Below are 17,669 nucleotides of genomic sequence, written 5' to 3'. Positions count from 1 at the left end.
AGGGGGGCAGAACATCTGAGGTCAGGTGTTCGAGACCAGCCTGGGCAAAATGGCAAAATCCCATCTCTACTAAAAATACAAAAATTAGCCAGGTGTGGTGGTGGGAGCCTATAATCCCAGCTACTCAGGAGGCTGAGGCAAGAGAATCGCTTGAACCCAGGAGGTAGAAGTTGCGGTGAGCCGAGATTGTGCCACTGCACTCCAGCCTCGGCAACAAAAGCAAAATTCTGTCTCAAAAACAAACAAACAAACACATTTGCATACTCATATAATTTGAACTTCTCCTTCTTTACACAAATGGCATCCTTCTACTCACATTGGTGAGGAACTTGCTTTTTTCACTTTATGTCTGGAAACCATTCCATGTCTTTCTTATAGTTTCTTTCAATTTACTTTTTTTATTCGTAACTTTTATTTTAGGTTCAAGAGTACATGTGCCTATTTGTTATATAGGTAAATTGCATGTCATGGGGGTTTGGTGTACAGATTATTTGGCCACTCAGGTAGTAAGCGGAGAACCCACAGGTAGTTTTTCGATCCTCACCCTCCTCCTTCCGCACTCAAGTCGGCCCCAGTGTTTGTTGTTCCCTTCTTTGTGTCCATAAGCACTTGATGTTTAGCTCCCAGTTATAAGTGAGAACATGCAGTATTTAGTTTTCTGTTCCTGTGATAGTTCACGTAGGATAATGGCCTCCAGCTCCATCCATGTTGATGCAAAGGACATGATCTTGTTCTTTTATATGGCCATGTAGTATTCCATGTATGTACCACATTTTCTGTACCCAGTCTACCACTTACGGGCATTTAGGTTGGTTTCATGACTTTGCTATTGTGAATAGTGCTTTGGTGAACATACACGTGCATGTGTCTTTATAGGGGAACAATTTATATTCCTTCAGGTATACACCCAATAATGGGATTGCTTTTCTCATCCTTTTTCTCTGTTGCTCAATGTTCCATACCAGGGTTATACCGTGGGTTATTTAATCACTCTTTTACTGAGGTAAGTTTAAATTTCCTTTTTTCCTGGTAATGAACCATGTTTCTTTGCCCAGATCCTTGGGTTCATTCACAATTTATCAAGCACTTCCCAGGTCCAGGCACAGAACTAGGTGCTGAGAGGAGGCAGACAGCCCTGGGATTGATCAGGGGAGGGCAGGCAGCTCTGTTCACCACCCATACTTCAATAAAAAGCCTTTAAACCATTATCAGGCCATTCGCTCAAACATGACCACCTCTACCAACTTGCCTACACCTCAGTGGAGGGTCCTTATCACTTCATACCTGGCGTGATGGTTAACTGTAAGCATCAGCTTGACTGAATGAAGGACTCTCCAGAGAGCTGGTAAAGCATCACTTCCGGGTGTGTCTGTGAGGTTGTTTGCAGGGAAGACTGGCATGTGAGTGGGTGGACAGGGTGGGGAGGGTTTGCTCTCAGTGTAGGTGGGCACCATCTAATCAGCTGGGGGGCTGAATAAAATGAAAAAGGGCAGAGGAAAGACAGATAAGAAAGCCTGACTTTCTCCTGGACCTGGGACATTCTTTTTCTCCTGTCCTTGGATATCAGAAATTCGGGCTGTCAGGCCTTGGGACTCAGGACTACACCAGCCGTCCCCAAGCTTCTTAGGTCGTCAGCCTCAGGCTGAGAATTACACCATCAGCTTCCTTGGCTCTGAGACTGAGCCACACTACAGCATCCCAGGGTCTCCAGCTTGCAGACAGCCTGCTGTGGCACTTCTCAGCCTCCAAACCGCGTGAGCCAGTTCGCTAAGAAATCCCCTCTCATATATGAGTGTGTGTGTGCGCGTGTGTGTTTGTACATGTGTGTGGAGATAGAGATAGAGAGAGAAAGAAAGAGAGAGAGAGAAAGAGCTCCTATTGGATTTGTCTCTTGGGAGAACCCTGGCTAAGAGACCCGGGATAATTTCCCAGTTATTCTCCCAACTCAGGTGTCACCAGTTTGTGAACTAGCTTGCTCTTCCTAACCCACCGAGGCATAGGTGTTTTAAAATGTGCAGCCAGGTTGAAAACCACTGTAACTTTCTCTTCAGCCTCCAGCCCTTCCTCTCCTTTCCACGCTGCTTAGACCTGAGGCAGCTCTGGGACCTTCCTGCTGACTTGCACCTGTCCTGGCCTGAGCCATTGTTTCCCGACATGATGACTATGGTAGGTGAGGTGGTTTGGTGTTTGCCCAGGGTCACCTTTCCCCAGTTATCATCCTTACAAAGAGTCACAGCCAATCTGCAGGCCGTGTCCTATGTCTCCTCTGAGAGGGTGTCTGGAGACGCCAACCTCATCCTGCCCACCTGGGAGCCACTGTATGCCCCATTAACCGGGCTGCTCCCTCCCACTTAGATTCAGATTAGGAATAGAAGGAGCTGGTATTCTGTCCTGTCTTCAGAAACAATTAAGATGAAAAAGGATCTCAAGCAGCCGCATAGAAAGGTCTGCTTCAGCACAGGGCGTTCACGTGTCCACGAGAGTCATGGTGCCAGTGGTAATATCCCAGGAGGGAGCTTTATGATTTCCAGAACGAGGGACTCTATCATCAATACTAGGAGACAGCATAGGCAATTGTAATTGATTAAGTGAAGTGCTTAAATAGAACGATCACAGTCTAATTATCGTTCAGTGCTGACTCGAGGGATCCTCTAATGTTAGAAAAAAAACCAGTCTGGCTTCTCCCTAGTCCTTCTGAGGAACCAAGTGGAAAGCGGTAGCGATTGCAAGGGAGGAATCAGGGCAAGAAGAGGGGCAGTAAAACAGGCTCTTGTCCCTGGCCTGCAAGCGGGTGTTTTCTTCTGCCCAGGGTCCTTTCTCCTTTCATTGGTACCACACTTCACCTTCCCTTTGAGGAACCCCCCACCCATTCTGGGACTTGGTTGGACTCTCAAAGTGTCCCCTTATCACCTGCATCCCTGTTCCCCCAGAGGCCTGGCACAGAACCTCATCTGGCCCACTCAGGCCATTTTACTGGCAGCAACCTGGCTCAACTAGTCTTTCATTCCAGCTAATAACCAGGTCTCCTGGGCCATTGGTCTGCCTTTACCAGACTGGATTGTTCAGCTTTTCCTACATCCCTCTGATACCTTCCTTTTTTGTTTAAATTAATCAAAGTCGATGTCTATCGTTTCTAAGCAACACAAGCTCTGATCCATATCACCCACAAGGTCCTGCTAGGAGAGATCTGAGGGGTGACAGGTAGTCAGACTGCATCCCATGTCTCTGGCCAGGCAGGGCCCAGGCAACTGAGCCACTTTAGTGAAGGCATCACACAGGTCAGGACAATATTGAGCGGATTTAAAGACCTCAGTTATGGCCAAGTTCCAGCCATTGTGGGCTGGGATCCATGAGGTCAGCAGATGGCTGACCACAGGAGTGGCCATTTCCCAGCCAACAGAGGTAACACAGCAATGGGGCAGCTGCTCTAGCTTTGGGGTACTTGGTCCTCTCACAGCAAAAGTTTCAGCCTGTGGCTTATGTATTATTTTCCTAGAACCACAATAATAAATTATTATACTCTGTGTGGCTTAAAACAGAAATTTATTTTCTCAGAGTGTGGAGGCCAGAGGTCCAAAATCAAGGTGTCAGCAGAGCCACACTCCCTCTGAAGGCTCCAGGGGAAAGCCCTTCCCAGCTTCTTCCAGCTTCTGGTGGCTTTAGAAACTCTTTGTCTTGTGGCAGCATCATTCCAATCTCTGTACCTGTGTCTCAAATCTCTCTCTCCTTTCTCTTATAAAGATACCTGTCATTGGATTTAGGGTCCACCCTAAAACCAGGATGAACTCATTTCAAGTTCCTTAATTGTATCTGCAAAGACCCTTTTACCAAATAAGGTCATCGTCATAGATTCTAGGAGTTAGGACTTAGATATATCTTATTTGGGCCACTATTCAGCCCTCTGATACAGCTGGTATCTGGGAATAGAATCAGCCTCTGCCTACCCCATCTCTCCCCTGAACCCTCATCAGAGCAGGCAGGACATCAAAACCCCAGAAAAGCAGGCTGGGAAATAAATGTCCCAGCCTCACATCTTTTCAGGAAAAATTTTAGTTGTATCCCTCCAAAGAGAGTCCCTAGTAGATAGATCCTCAATTACTCACTATGGTCACCAGCTCAATAATACATCTATTGGCTTTTCTCCCTTGCTGGCATCATTCTTCTTTGTCCTTTACTTCTGCTTTCTGGAATGTTCACATAAACAATTTGCAGACCAGTCCTTATCTCAGGCACTGCCTCCAGGAGAACCCAAACTAATTCCATTGGTACCAAAGTGTACCCTCAGGATAGGATTCTGAAACTGGATTATTTACTGGTTCACACAGCAAAATGACTGCATTAATGGTGGTAAGGGTGGGTGTTAAAACCCTTTGTGCTATGTCGCAGCTCACAAATGTTAAGGTTCTTGCCAGCAGTGTATTGGGATAACAAACAGATAGAAGGGAAAATATTGGCTCATGCAATACTTAAGAACTTGAATATTGTGGTGGCAATGGTAATAATAAGGATAATGGAATTGAATGATTTTCTAAAATATTATCCTAGAAATATCACAGAAAGAAAACAACAGGCTCAGTCAACTACCAACTCAGCATTCCATGAAAGCCGGAAGCCCTCCCTGGCAACATTTAAAGAGACTCTCATCCCTGTAGCCATGGGGGAGAGTGCTGAAAATTAGGTACAGGGTTTAACTGCAAGAGTGGTAAAAGTGAAAAGGATATGGATGCATTTTGAACTAGTTTCTTATGCTGAACCATGATAGGGAATAAATGAACCCTAAGATCTAGGATGACACACAGGAGAATGGGTATGAGAACCATGAACCCTCAGATTCACTTGAAGCCTCTGGCCTGGCTGAGACATCCCCCTCTCCCTTATTCAAGATCTTCCCACCTACAAGATCCAGCCCCTTGAATGGATACTATTCGAAGTTGTCAGCCGAGGTAGACACCTCACAAGATAATGCTTGTCCTCCTCAAGATCTGGCTTAATAAGAAAAAAAGAGAGAAGACACAATAATAGAAATGAAAAAAAAAAAAAAAAAAGATTATCTCTATAGACCCTAAGACATTAAAAATAAAATAAGAGAATGTTAAAAACAAAACAAAACAAAACAAAAAACTATGCCTATAAATTTGAAAACTTAGATAAAATAGACAAATTCCTTGAAAATCACAAGCTGCCAAACTTTCATTTACATGAAAAATAGGTAACTCGGCCCGGTGCGGTGGCTCATGCTCATAATCCCAGCACTCTGGGAAGACAAGATGGGTGGATCACCTGACGTCAGGAGTTCAAGACCAGCCTGACCAGCATGGCGAAAACCCCATCTCTACTAAAAATACAAAAATTAGCCAGGTGTGGTGGTGCACAACTGTAATCCCAGCTACTCAGGTGGCTGAGGCAGGAGAACTGCTCCAACCCACGAGGCAGAGGTTGCAGTGAGCCAAGATCACGCCACCATACTCCAGCCTGGGTGACAGAGCGAGACTCTGTCTAAAAAAAAAAAAGAAAAGAAAAGAAAAAGAAAAAAGAAAAATAAGTAACTCAAATAATCGTAGATATAGTAAAGAAATTCACAGTAAAAAATCTTCCAACAGAGAGAACCACAGGCTCAGGTGGCCTCACTGGAAAATTCTACCGAACATTTAAGGAAGCGTAATACCAATCCAATATAAACTCTTCAGAAAATAAACAAGGAGGAAACATTTCTGCCTCTGGAAGGATGAAATAGAAGCACTTTTTTCTGTCTCTCTGGGAATTTAAGTAGTAATACAACTAAAAATCTTGGGCATTATATATAAAATAAACATAAGGAGACCCTTAAAGGTGGAAAGAATAAGGCAACCCAGCTAGAGACCCTGGGGCCCAAGGAACGAATGATGGTGAGTTCTCTGGGTGTTATTTTTGCCTCATGTATATCCTAGACTTAGTGCTGAAGAGGCAAGCAACCTGGCTGCACCAATGTGCATAGAAAAGAAAAGCAAAGTGGTCAAACAAAAACCTGCTCTCTCCAGCTAAAAGATCAGGAAAAGGGCAGCTTAGCAAGACAGAAAATGTCCAGATAATGACTGCTGTACTCTAGCCAGGCATCACAGAAAAAACTATGGCTCTGTCCCCTAGCCCCACCACCGGCCAACACACATGTACACACACACACACACACATACCAGCAAAGACCAGGCATGAAGTCCGGACCTCCATTCTTTCCCAGCTGTAACAGGCACCCAGTCCCTCCACCACAGTGGTATCAGAAAAGGCTGAGTAGGGAGCTGGGACTTCCATTCCCAGCAGGCGGTAATGAGCCTCTCGCCACCACTGATACCCTTGACAGTATCAGTGGAGCCTAATTTCCACTCCTACCCAGCAGTAATAAGGCACTCCTTCCCCTCCTCACCAGTGTGGTGTCAAATAAGGGCTAGTGGAGAATCAGGACCTTCACTACCACTGAGTAATAATGAGGCCACCCCCTTCCTGTGGGGTCAGTGAAGGCCATGTAAGGAATAGTGACAAGAACTCCTACTCATCCCAGTCAGGGAAGCATCAGGCAAGGCACAGTAGAAAGCCAACCAGCCATTCCTACCCAGGAGTAATGAGAAGCTCTCCCCCTCATGCATCAAGGGAGGCTGGATTGGGAACCTGGACTTATACCTCCACCTAGCAGTAACAAATGATGCCACTCTTCCCCAGATGGAGCAGTATCAGAGAAAGCCAGTTAAAACAAAAGGTTTAAACAACATCCAGAGTGTCATAACACCCAAAATGTCTAGGTTTTGATGAAAAATCACTCATCATGCCAAGAACCACGAAGCTCTCCAATTGAATGAAAAGGACCATCAGGAGATACTAACACTGAAATATCACAGACGTTAGAATTTTCTGACAAAGATTTTAAAGCAGCCATCATAAAAATGTCTCAACAAATGATTACAAACACAGTTGAAACAAATAAAAAAGAAAACAGTCTTACCAAAGAAATAAAAAGCCTCAGAGGAAGAAAAATAGAAAATATAAAGAAGAACCAAAAGGAAATTTTAGAACATAAAAATACAAGAACCAAAATTTGAAACCTCAATGGATGAGCTCAAGAACAGTATATAGGACACAAAGGAAAGAATCAATGCATTAAGAGATAGAGAAATAGACCTTAACTAATCTAAACAATATACAGAAGACAGACTTTAAAAAAAAGAAGAAGAATGAGTAAAGCCTCAGGGAACTGTAGGACTATAACAAAAGATCTAACATTCACCACTCTTGTCATCAGAGTCCTGGAAGCAGAGGGGAAAATGGGGCCAAACTGAAAAAGCACTTGAAGAAATAGTCGCTGAAATTTTTCTAAATTTGGCAAAATACATAAACCTCTAAATTCAAGAAGATGAATAAATCCCAAATAGGATAAACCCAAGTACCTCCATACCAAGATACATCATAGTCAAAGTTCTGAAAACCAAAAACAAGGAAAATTATTGAAAGCAATGAGAGAGAAATGATACCTTACCTATAGGGGAAAACAATTTGAATGGCAAAGGATTTCTCATCAGAAATCATGGAGACCAGTAAGAAATGGCACATTCTCAAGACAGAAAATAACTAAAAGAAAAAACTGTCAACTCCAAGTTCTATATCAGTCAAAAAAGTCCTTCAGGAATGCAGGGATAATCAAGATATTTTCAAGTGAAGTAAAACAGAGAATTTGTTGCCAGGGGACCTATCCTAAAAGAATGGCTAGCAGAAATTTTCTAAACAGGGAGGAAACAATGAAAAGAAGAAATTTCGGAATGTCAGAAAAAAAGAAAAAGAAACAGAAAAGTAAAGAGATGAATAAATACCCATTTTCCTTCTGTTCTTGAGCTCATGCATTGAGATTTCAAATTTTGATTACTGTATTTTTATGTTCTGAAATTTCCTTTTAGTTCTTCTATTTTCTAATTTTTTCTCTGAAGCTTCTTATGTCTTTGCTAAGACTGTTTTCTTTTTCATTTGTTTCAACTGTGTAATCATTTGTTGAGAGATTTTTATAATGGCTGCTTTAAAATCTTTGTCAGAAAATTATAACACCTGTGATATTTCAGTGTTAGTATCTCTTGATGGTCTTTTTCATTCAGTTTGAGGGCTTCCTGGTTCTCAATATAATGAGTGATTCATCAAAGCCTAAAAATTTGGGGTACTATGTTATAACACTCTGGATACTTTTTAAACTTTTTGTTTTAACTGGCTTTCTCTGATACTGCTCCATCAGGGAAAGAGCGGCATCATTTGTTACTGCTAGGTGGGGGTATAAGTCCAGGTTCTCCATCCAACAAAACACTGTTGTGGTTATAAATATTTAAGACAATTATATAAATGGGGGAGGGGAAAGAGACATAAAAGGAGATTTGTTTCCCCAGTTCACTGTAACTGGGAAAATGGCAATACCAGTAAATTATAATGAATTAGATATATATAATATAATACCTAAAGCAACCACTTAAAATAGCTTTGCAAACAGATACACTGAAAAACTGTATAGATTAATCAGCACTGAATTCTAAAACATGTTCAATTAGCCCATAAAAAGACAGGAAACAAATTAGCCGGGCGCAGTGGCGGGCGCCTGTAGTCCCAGCTACTCGGGAGGCTGCGGCAGGAGAATGGCGTGAATCCGGGAGGCGGAGCTTGCAGTGAGCCGAGATTGCGCCACTGCACTCCAGCCTGGGCGACAGAGCGAGACTCTGTCTCAAAAAAAAAAAAAAAAAAAAAGACAGGAAACAAATGTATAAGCAAAAAACAGAGAGAACAGAAAACAAAAATAAAATGGCAGACTTAAGCACAGATGTATCAATAATTACATTAAATGTAAATGGTCTAAATATATCAATTAAATTATTCACTTGGAAATTAAACAACACACTTCTAAATAATTCATGGGTCACAGAAGAAGTCTCAAGGGAAATTTTAAAATGCTTTGAACTGAATGAAAATGAAAATACAATATATCAAAACTTGTGAGACAGAGATAAAGCAGTGTTGAAAGGAAAATGTATAGCACTAAATGCTTACATTAAAAAAGAGGGAAAGTCTCAAATTAATCATCTAATTTCCCACTTTAAGCACCTAAAAACACAAAATAAACAATAAACACAGTTTTAACAGAAGAAAGAAATAATAAAGATAGGAGCAGAAATCAATGAAATTGAAAACAAAAACAATAGAGAAAATCAATAAAACAAAAAGTCAGTTCTTCCAAAAGATCATAAAATTGACAGTCCTCTATCAAGACTGACAAAGAAAAAGAGAGAAGACGCAAATTACTGGTATCAGGAATGAAGCAAGGGATATAACTAAAGACCCTGCATGCATCAAAAGGATAATGAAAGAGTGCTATAAATAACCCTACACACATAAATTTGACAACTGAAGTGAAATGGACCTGCAGGTAACATACGTATATAATGGTAAAACATTGAAAGCTTTTCCCGTAAGATTGAGAGCAAGGCAGGGATGTTCGCTGTCCTTCCTTCTCATCTTTATACTGCAGGGCCTAGAAAATGCAATTAGCCAAGGAAAAGACATGAAAGGCACACGAGTGGGAAAAGTGAAATAAAACTGTTTCTAGTCACAGATAACATGCTTTTCTATGTAGAAAAGTTCAAGGAAAATACAAGTTACTAGAAATGAATTTAGCAATTTCACAGAAAATATATAGTCAATACAAAAAAGTCGATTGTATTTTTATGTACTAGCAATAACCAATCAGAAATTTAAAAAAATTTTAAGCTCCATTTGCAATATTACCAAAATATATAACACTCAGGCGTAAGTCTAAAAAATTATGTTACATGTGGGATCTTTATGCTGAAAACTACAAATCACTGATTAAAGAAATCAGAGATCAAACTTTGTTCATGAATTGAAAGACTCAGTTTTCTTAAAATGTCATCTCTCCTCACACTCACCTATAAATTCAGTGTAATCCCAATGAAAATCCCAGCAGGCTTTTTTTTTTTTTAAGAAATTGACAGGCTGAAATATGTATATGGAAAGACATTCTAAAATGTATATGGAGGCTGGGTGTGGTGACTCACATCTGTAATCCCAGCACTTTGGGAGGCTGAGGTGAGCAGAACACTTTGGGTCAAGAGTTCAAGACCAGCCTGGCCAACATGGCAAAGTCCCATCTCTACTAAAAATACAAAAACCAGCTGGGCACAGTGGTGCATACCTGTTGCCCCAGCTACTCAGGAGGCTGAGGCAGGAGAATTGCTTGAACTCAGGAGGCAAAGGTTGCAGTGAGCTGAGGTCGCACCATTGCACTCTAGCCTGGGCGACAGAGTGAGACTTTGTCTTAAAAATAAATAAATAAATAAAATATATATGGAAAGGCAAAGGAGCTAGAATAAACAAAGCAATTTTGAAAAAGAACCAAGTTGGAGACTCACACTATCTGATGTAAGACTTACATGGAACTGTAATAACCAACATGGTGTGATACTGGTGAAAAAACAGGCCATAGGCCAGTGGAACAGAATAGAGTACAGATGGCACACTGCAAGCAAAGGGTGGAGTCAGGCACTTTCCTCATTACGGAGGAAACGTAGCACCATTCCATGCCTTGAGAGGTGAGGTGGCAGCTTTAGGAGCTGCTAACACCCTGGCATGGACAGCAGCATTTTTTTTGCAGTGGGCACTAGCCACAAATACTTGAAAAGTTTTTTTACAAAGTTTCTCAGGTAATGAACATCAAGGGTTGGGGAGGAAAGTGTGCAAAGCTGGGTGGGAAGATTATGGAAGATGTTGCAATCTAACTGTGGCTTACAGCCTGCTTTATGAGTACATGTTGGCCACCTTTGAAAACTCCTAGATGCAAACTGAGTGAGAATTTGATTGGAGCAGGGGGTTGGGGGGCATGGTGCTGGAAGTGCTCTCTGAATAGCAGAGACACGAACCCGGAAAATATGGCCATTATCATTAGTGTGACCCCAGCACTGCCCTGGAGCCTGGGAAACATGGGTTATGTTGACTTTTCTAGACCCCAAAGTGGCTACATAAATCTTGGGTGCTCAATAAATATGTGCTGAATGAATAAGTGAATGAATGATCTCATCTATACAAATAGATTTCACTGGTTTATGTAATTCATATAGTGATATGAACATAATCCATGACTTAAATCGAGGGAAGGAACTGGGTCTTTCCCTCTTGGTGTCCCCATAGTGCCTAGCAAAGTGTTTTCTGTACAGATACAATGGCTCCATGCCCAAGACTTAGCACAGAGCAACACCCACCTTGAATGAGACACATTCACCTATTAGCTCTGATGTAAGAATCATTGCCGGAGGCCTAAGGCGTTACCCCAAGTTCCCATCACACCACCTCACCACAGTGACAGCAATTCAGAGTGCTGGCGGGCAGAAGCTTGTGTTCATTAATTGGTAATGAAGAGGAAATTATTTCTCCTCCGAAGTTATGTTTCTGCTGATATCTTGGTGAAATTCCTTCTCTCCCACCTTGTTTATTAGTATGAAATGCTAAAAACAGACATCATTTATCTACATTTTTTTCTGGATTATCAGTCAACACTTTAGAGGTCAAGCTGTCCTAAGAAAAGTGGTTTTCAGTTAATGGCTAGGAAATGAAGCTTTTCTTGTCCTTTCTGAGCAGTTTTCCTCCTTTTTTTTTTTTTTTTTTTTGTAAACAAATCAACAACCTTGAAGCTATTTAACTCTTTTTTGGCCACAAAGATGTATCCAGAATGGTCTATGACGAAGAATGATATATCCAGCATGGCCCAAGACTAAGAATTATCTCTGCAACTCTGGATCCACTGTGAATTATGAAAGCCAGAACCAACTCCAGGAAGAAAGAGAAGGCATTTGTAACAGGCTCCGGGTCTCTTCTGCCTGCCCAGAGCTGGGCATCAATGACACCTTTTGGCCAACTGGTCTCCGGGAAGATCTCAGCCTTCAGTCGGATGTTCACAGTGGCACTGACTTTTCTGGTGTTGAATAGATGCTGAAATTCCCATCATGCAGGAAGATTCTGTCAGAATCTAGATGTTGGCCTGACCTCCCCTTCCTGACCCAGCACAGGTAGGGCCCCCTGAAGACAACAAGAGGAATTCCCACCACCACAGTGACGGGCTCCTTGGGGACATGGAGGTCCTTACAGAACTCTAAGCAGGACATGGCTCTCCCACTCCACCATGAAGAGGTTGGAATCCTTTTGGAAATAACTGGGATGTAGAAGGCTGTACTTCCCCAAAACTCAGCCTGACATCTGTGGAAGAGCTTCGTCAGAATGCAAGAGAGCCCCTGCCTGCCAGACGGGTCTGGGGCTCCAAGGAGAATGGCACCTGCAGGGCTCCAGACTCTGTCAGACCAAACAGTGTCTAAAGGTGTGGTCTAGACAAGAGGTTCTCAAATGGTAGCAGGAGTTAGAATTATCTGGAGGCTGTGTTAGAACACAGATGCTGGGCCCCATCGCCACCAGGTTTCTGATTCAGTGACTCTGTGGTGGGGCCTAAGAATTGGCATTTCAAACACAGTCCTGGGCCATGCTGATGTTGCTGATCCATCACTACACTCGAAGAGCCTCTGGACTAGAAGTGGGGGTTGCCTGCCTCCTGCTCTGTCTGGTGGCATCTGAACGGGCTCGCCAGACTCAGCCCTGGCTTCTGACAGGGCTCCACCCTCGGTCCTGACTTCTGGCTTGGTCTTTGATAACACTTTGATGTCAATGGCTCTACATCTCGCTCCTGGCTCTCTGGCTCTGGTCTTGGCTCAGGTCCTGCTTGATCCAGGGATCTCCCTTGACCTCTGTGGCAGGTCCCCTGTCTCTCTGACCCTCCAAGCCAGGTCAAGGGAATTCCCCACCAGGACAGCTCTTGGCTGTCCCTTCCTGGTTCCTGCAAGCTAAAGATGAGCTGTTTACATGAAAATTAACCCTTTGGAATCTGTCAGTCCCAGTCTTGAAGGATCATACATTCTAGCTGGTAGATAAAACCAATTCCTAACAAAGAGTCTTTAAAATGTTCACAAAGCTCTACATCAACAAACCAAAATGCAAAATAATACAAGACTCGGCCAGGCATAGTGGCTCATGCCTGTAATCCCAGCACTTTGGGAGGTTGAGGCGGGTGGACCACTTGATGTCAGGAGTTCAAGACCAGCCTGGCCAACATGGTGAAAACCCATCTCTACTAATAATATAAAAAGTAGCCGGTCACAGTGGCGTATGCCTGTAATTCCAACTACTCAGGAGGCTGCGGCAGAAGAATCGCTTGAACCCGGGAGGCAAAGTTTGCAGTAAGCCAAGATCACACCACTGCACTCCAGCTTGGGCAACAGAGCAAGACTTCATCTCAAAAAAAAAGAAAAAAAAAGAAAAAGAAAAGAGAAGAAAAACTAAGATAATACAAGACTGAAGATATCTGTGTTAAGTTCACGTGTCGCTCTCTTTAATCAATACCTCTGTTCCTGAAATTACTTCCCATTGAATATCTCAGTTAATTCCAGATATAATTCACCAATAGTGGATCTAGGGTTGGGAGTGGTTCCTAACACTTAAGCATTCAGTTTGGCTATGTCCCCAAATAGTCAGTGATCTTCCCAAAGGGGCCAAGAAGAAGCAAAGCCCTGGGCTAGGAAGAACATTGTTCCCCTGCAAAGAGAACATTGTAGCCTGCAAAGTTTCCAGGCTAGTCCACTAAGGCCTGTTGATCTCATCCGCCATGGGCCATGGGAGATGCAACGCAGTTACTACACCAGTGGCTTTAAAGCACCCAGGAAAACAGCATAGAATAAGAAATGTCTTTTAATTTAACTTGTCTGGTGTTGCTTAAGGAAAAAGGGGTTCAATTACTGGCAGGTGAGAAGGTCAGTGCAGACTTGCATGAGCTCCTGAAGGGGCCTCCGGGGCTGTGTGGCTGTGGCACTGAGTCTTCATTCCACCTCATTTCCCCCCAGAACTTATGACTGTAATTTACCTGAATAGAAGCACATCCAGGCGCTGTGCCTGCGTCCAGCTGCTGAGACAGGGAAAGCGGGGCTCTGCAGGTGGCACTGGGGGTGGAGGGGAAAGAGGGAGATTGGCAGGGGGAGATATACTTTTAAGGGAACTGGAGAGGGGTTGGAGGTGAGTTTAGAAAGGGTGTGTGGCCAGGAAGGAGATGGGGGAAGGAGAGAGAGGGTGGGGAAGGCAGCAGGGCAGGAAGAGGTCCTGAGGGGAGAGAGGAAGAGGAGGAGGAGGGGAGGAGGAGAGCCAGGACACCGAGCTTCCCCGGGTGAGGAGGAGTTACATATGAGAAATGGGGTGACAGCGTGTGTCTTCCTGAGGGACAGGAAGACTCTGGGGAAGAAATGTGCGTTGAGCAATTGATCTTACAGAGTTCAAACATCTCTGGGAATTCAGGGCATTTGTGCCAGAATTCCTGGAGGTGCAAGTGGGGAATCTGAGTCCTATTCTCTGCCTTTCAGTAGCTTACAGCTTGTTAAACTCCTTCCCGTCCCCTCACCCCAACCCCCTTATCAGTTCCTCTCCCCTCACCTCCTACAAAAAGGTACGACTGTGAAGCGTTAAACCAGCTAAGGACAGTACCTGACAAGATTAAGGTTCCTGTAGCCCAACTCTAACTAAATCCCACCCCTACCCCTACCCCTACCCTTTCGGAAAGTTGCAGCAGCCCCTCCTACCTGCCCAGCTAAGGCCCCTGCTCAGGTGGCCCACAGCTCTCTAAAGGTAACCTGGCTGGGCTGCTCCCTCTTCAACCCTCTCCCTGCCAGCATCTTCCACCTGAGCCCAGACCAAATGCCTCTGCCTTCCTCCCCCGCCTCGCCCATGCCCCGCACTGGGGCCATCCTCTCCTCTCTTTCAGCCGCGGAGCATTGTGTGTGACTCTAAGGAGGCTGAGTGACTGAGTAGCCCCCTCACTCTCCCCCAGGGCCCACCTCCGAGCCACATTCCCACCTTCATGTCACATCCTCTCCCTTGCCCCATACACACATACACACAATCCCACTTCCATGCTGCCCTTAGACCTGGGCAAGGGTCCCTGCTCTGGTCCTCCTGCTATAGAGGGCATCACCGTGGCCCTTGTCAATTACATCCCCCTCCCCTCTGCCGGTCACAGGGCAAGGAACCTCCACTGGATTTCCAGACCCGTGCTCTTGGAATTCTTTGCCCAGGAGGCCAGAGCCCACTTCTAGCCCTTCCTCTTGAGTGTGGCCTGTGCCTGTGCCAGAGTGTGCCCCCAGGCATGGGGCAGCCACGGGACAGCTGTCTGTGGGAGCTCTGCACAGAGCCGAGGGTGCTGCATGTCTTTGTCGCGGCAGAAGGCCCCTTGCTGTGTGGGATGGGGCAGGATATGTTGCGAAGGAGCACACCAGGGTGCAAGGCCAGAGGCACTCTTGTCATAGCGTTCCATACAGAACTCCGAGGAGTGGAGAGTTCTGAACGCAAACCTGACCTTCCAGGTCTTTCCAAAGGTGTATTTGTCAAGGTAGGAGGATAGACCATAATTGACTTAACAACGGGTTCATTTGGTTGATGGCTTTAAAATACTTGACTCATGGCATGAAGCCTCCCTTGAGTCTTGCCCTGGGCCCTGCAAATGCTGAGGTGGGCCTGTCCAGCTCCAAACTTGATTGACATATGCAAGGTTTCTGAAGCTTTCACAGGAGAATAGGGGAGAGGGTGACTTTGCCTATCACAAACCCAAACTTCCTAGAATTTCTTTTTAACTAGCTCTGCTCTTCCCCCAATTTCCTCTCCTTACTGCAGCCAGCCCATCTCTCCTTTCTCCCTAGAAACCATACCCTTGACTAGCCCCTCCAGCCTTCCTAGATCCACCCTCCCCACTCCCCCAACTTCATGATCTTACAAAACCCCCTCAGCTCCCATCTTCTCCCTGAACAAAAGCCCTGTTCCTAGCTAAATAGCTCTCAATAAAGGAGAAACCTGTCCTTGGCCAAAATGGCTTGTTCTCCCCTTTTGTCCTACTTTCTGTTATCTCAATCCATGTTCCATCAAGCTATGTCTTTGAGTCATCTCTCTCACTAGGCAGTGAGCTCCTTGAGGGCAAACACTGTATCTGGTTTGGCTTTGTAACTTTTCCAGCACTTTCTACTTTGAGAGCATTCATGCAAGTTTTCATGGGAGAAATCGTGGAGGAGTTGGAATCTGAGTTAGGCCTGAAGGGTAGGTAGAATATGGAAAATGAAGTGAGTAGAGGCAACAGGAGATTCCTCCTTTCCTGCAGGCAGTAGTGAGCAATTGAAGATTCTTGAGGTAGAGCAAGATGCTTTAGAAAGACTGATGTCAGGAAGAGTGAGATGCAGGGAAAACCTGAGAGCAGTGTGGGGGCTATTGCCACAGCACTGAATGTTAGAGGGGGCAGGAATGCAACGGCAGAACAAATAGATGCAGGAGGCAGTACCTTAGGCTCAGTGAAATAACTTACCCGAGGCCACACAATTCAGAAGCAGAACTAGTACTCAGGTTGCCCAGTTTTAAAGCTATACAATTTCCTCCATACTGAGTCACAAAGGAGGTGAGGCTAGAACTGAGTCCTGAAGGCTGCTGAAGAGGAAGTTTGCGGCAGGCATGGGCACTGGGCACTCCACGAGGTTCACTACTAGGTTCACCCAGGTGCACCCTGGAGGCCACCGCTTTCTGTAGGAGATTCTGGTCTTCCCACTTGGGAGGAAAGTAGAGACCCTGGCTTAGGCAGGAAGGGAGGGTTGAGAAGCAGCCCATGGGGAAGAGATTCATGTTAGCTCCTTTCCCTGGGAGGAGGCAGGGAGAGGTGATGCTTACACACCCAAGTCCCTGGGTACTAGCTGAGGGATGAGGGGAGCTGCGGTAACTCCAGACACCTGCATGATGCTTCACAGCTTCCACAGTATCGTAAAGTGTTATTCCTGACCACCCCACTTTCCCACTCTCTACCCAGTGTATCCGATCCACCTTTCAAGGCACTTCTGGGAAGACTTCAACCCTCAGACTTCCCTGCTCGGCATCCACACAGCCCCGTGCTTTCGCTGTCATTGATCACTTGCTCCCCTCTGCAGATTACAGCTGTGTGATGTTGGCCAAGTCACTTAACCCTTTTGTGTCCCAGTTTCACTGTGTAAACAGGAGGTGATGAAAGCATTGTCCGCGGGTTTTTGACCCCAGCCAGCCATGATGATGATAATGGTGATGATGCCTTGTCCTGCTGGTTGATTGTGGCTCTGTCTCCCCCACCACTCTGCAAATTCCTTGAAGACAAGATAGGAATCACCTCTGGCTTGTCTGTATCTCCTTGGGGACCAGAAACCGGCACACACTACTAGGTCCATTTATTCAATCCGTGAGCACTTCTGGAACACTTGCTATGTGCCAAGCCCTGTGACAGGATCTGGGTTTAGAGGCAAATAGGAAGCTGGGGGGAGGGGGTGGGCAGAGTTAAGGCAGACACAGACCATTATATAAAGAGTGTGGAGAGGGTCGCAGGTGCTGGGCTGAGGCTGGGTGAGCATAGCCAGGTGGGAGGGAAGAAGAGGGCGTTCTCAATCGAATCAAAGCTGATTGAGATGAATCCAGTGGTCCCATCTGACCCCTACAGCAATCACATTTAAGGATGAGGAGATGACGACTCAGCTGAGAAAATCCCACTGCTAGTCTGCCATGGGCTGGGGCTGGGACCAGAG

Source organism: Chlorocebus sabaeus, chromosome 9 (assembly GCF_047675955.1).
Source record: "Chlorocebus sabaeus isolate Y175 chromosome 9, mChlSab1.0.hap1, whole genome shotgun sequence".
In the NCBI taxonomy this organism is placed as follows: Eukaryota; Metazoa; Chordata; class Mammalia; order Primates; family Cercopithecidae; genus Chlorocebus; species Chlorocebus sabaeus.
Note: the sequence above shows the minus strand (reverse complement) of the source record.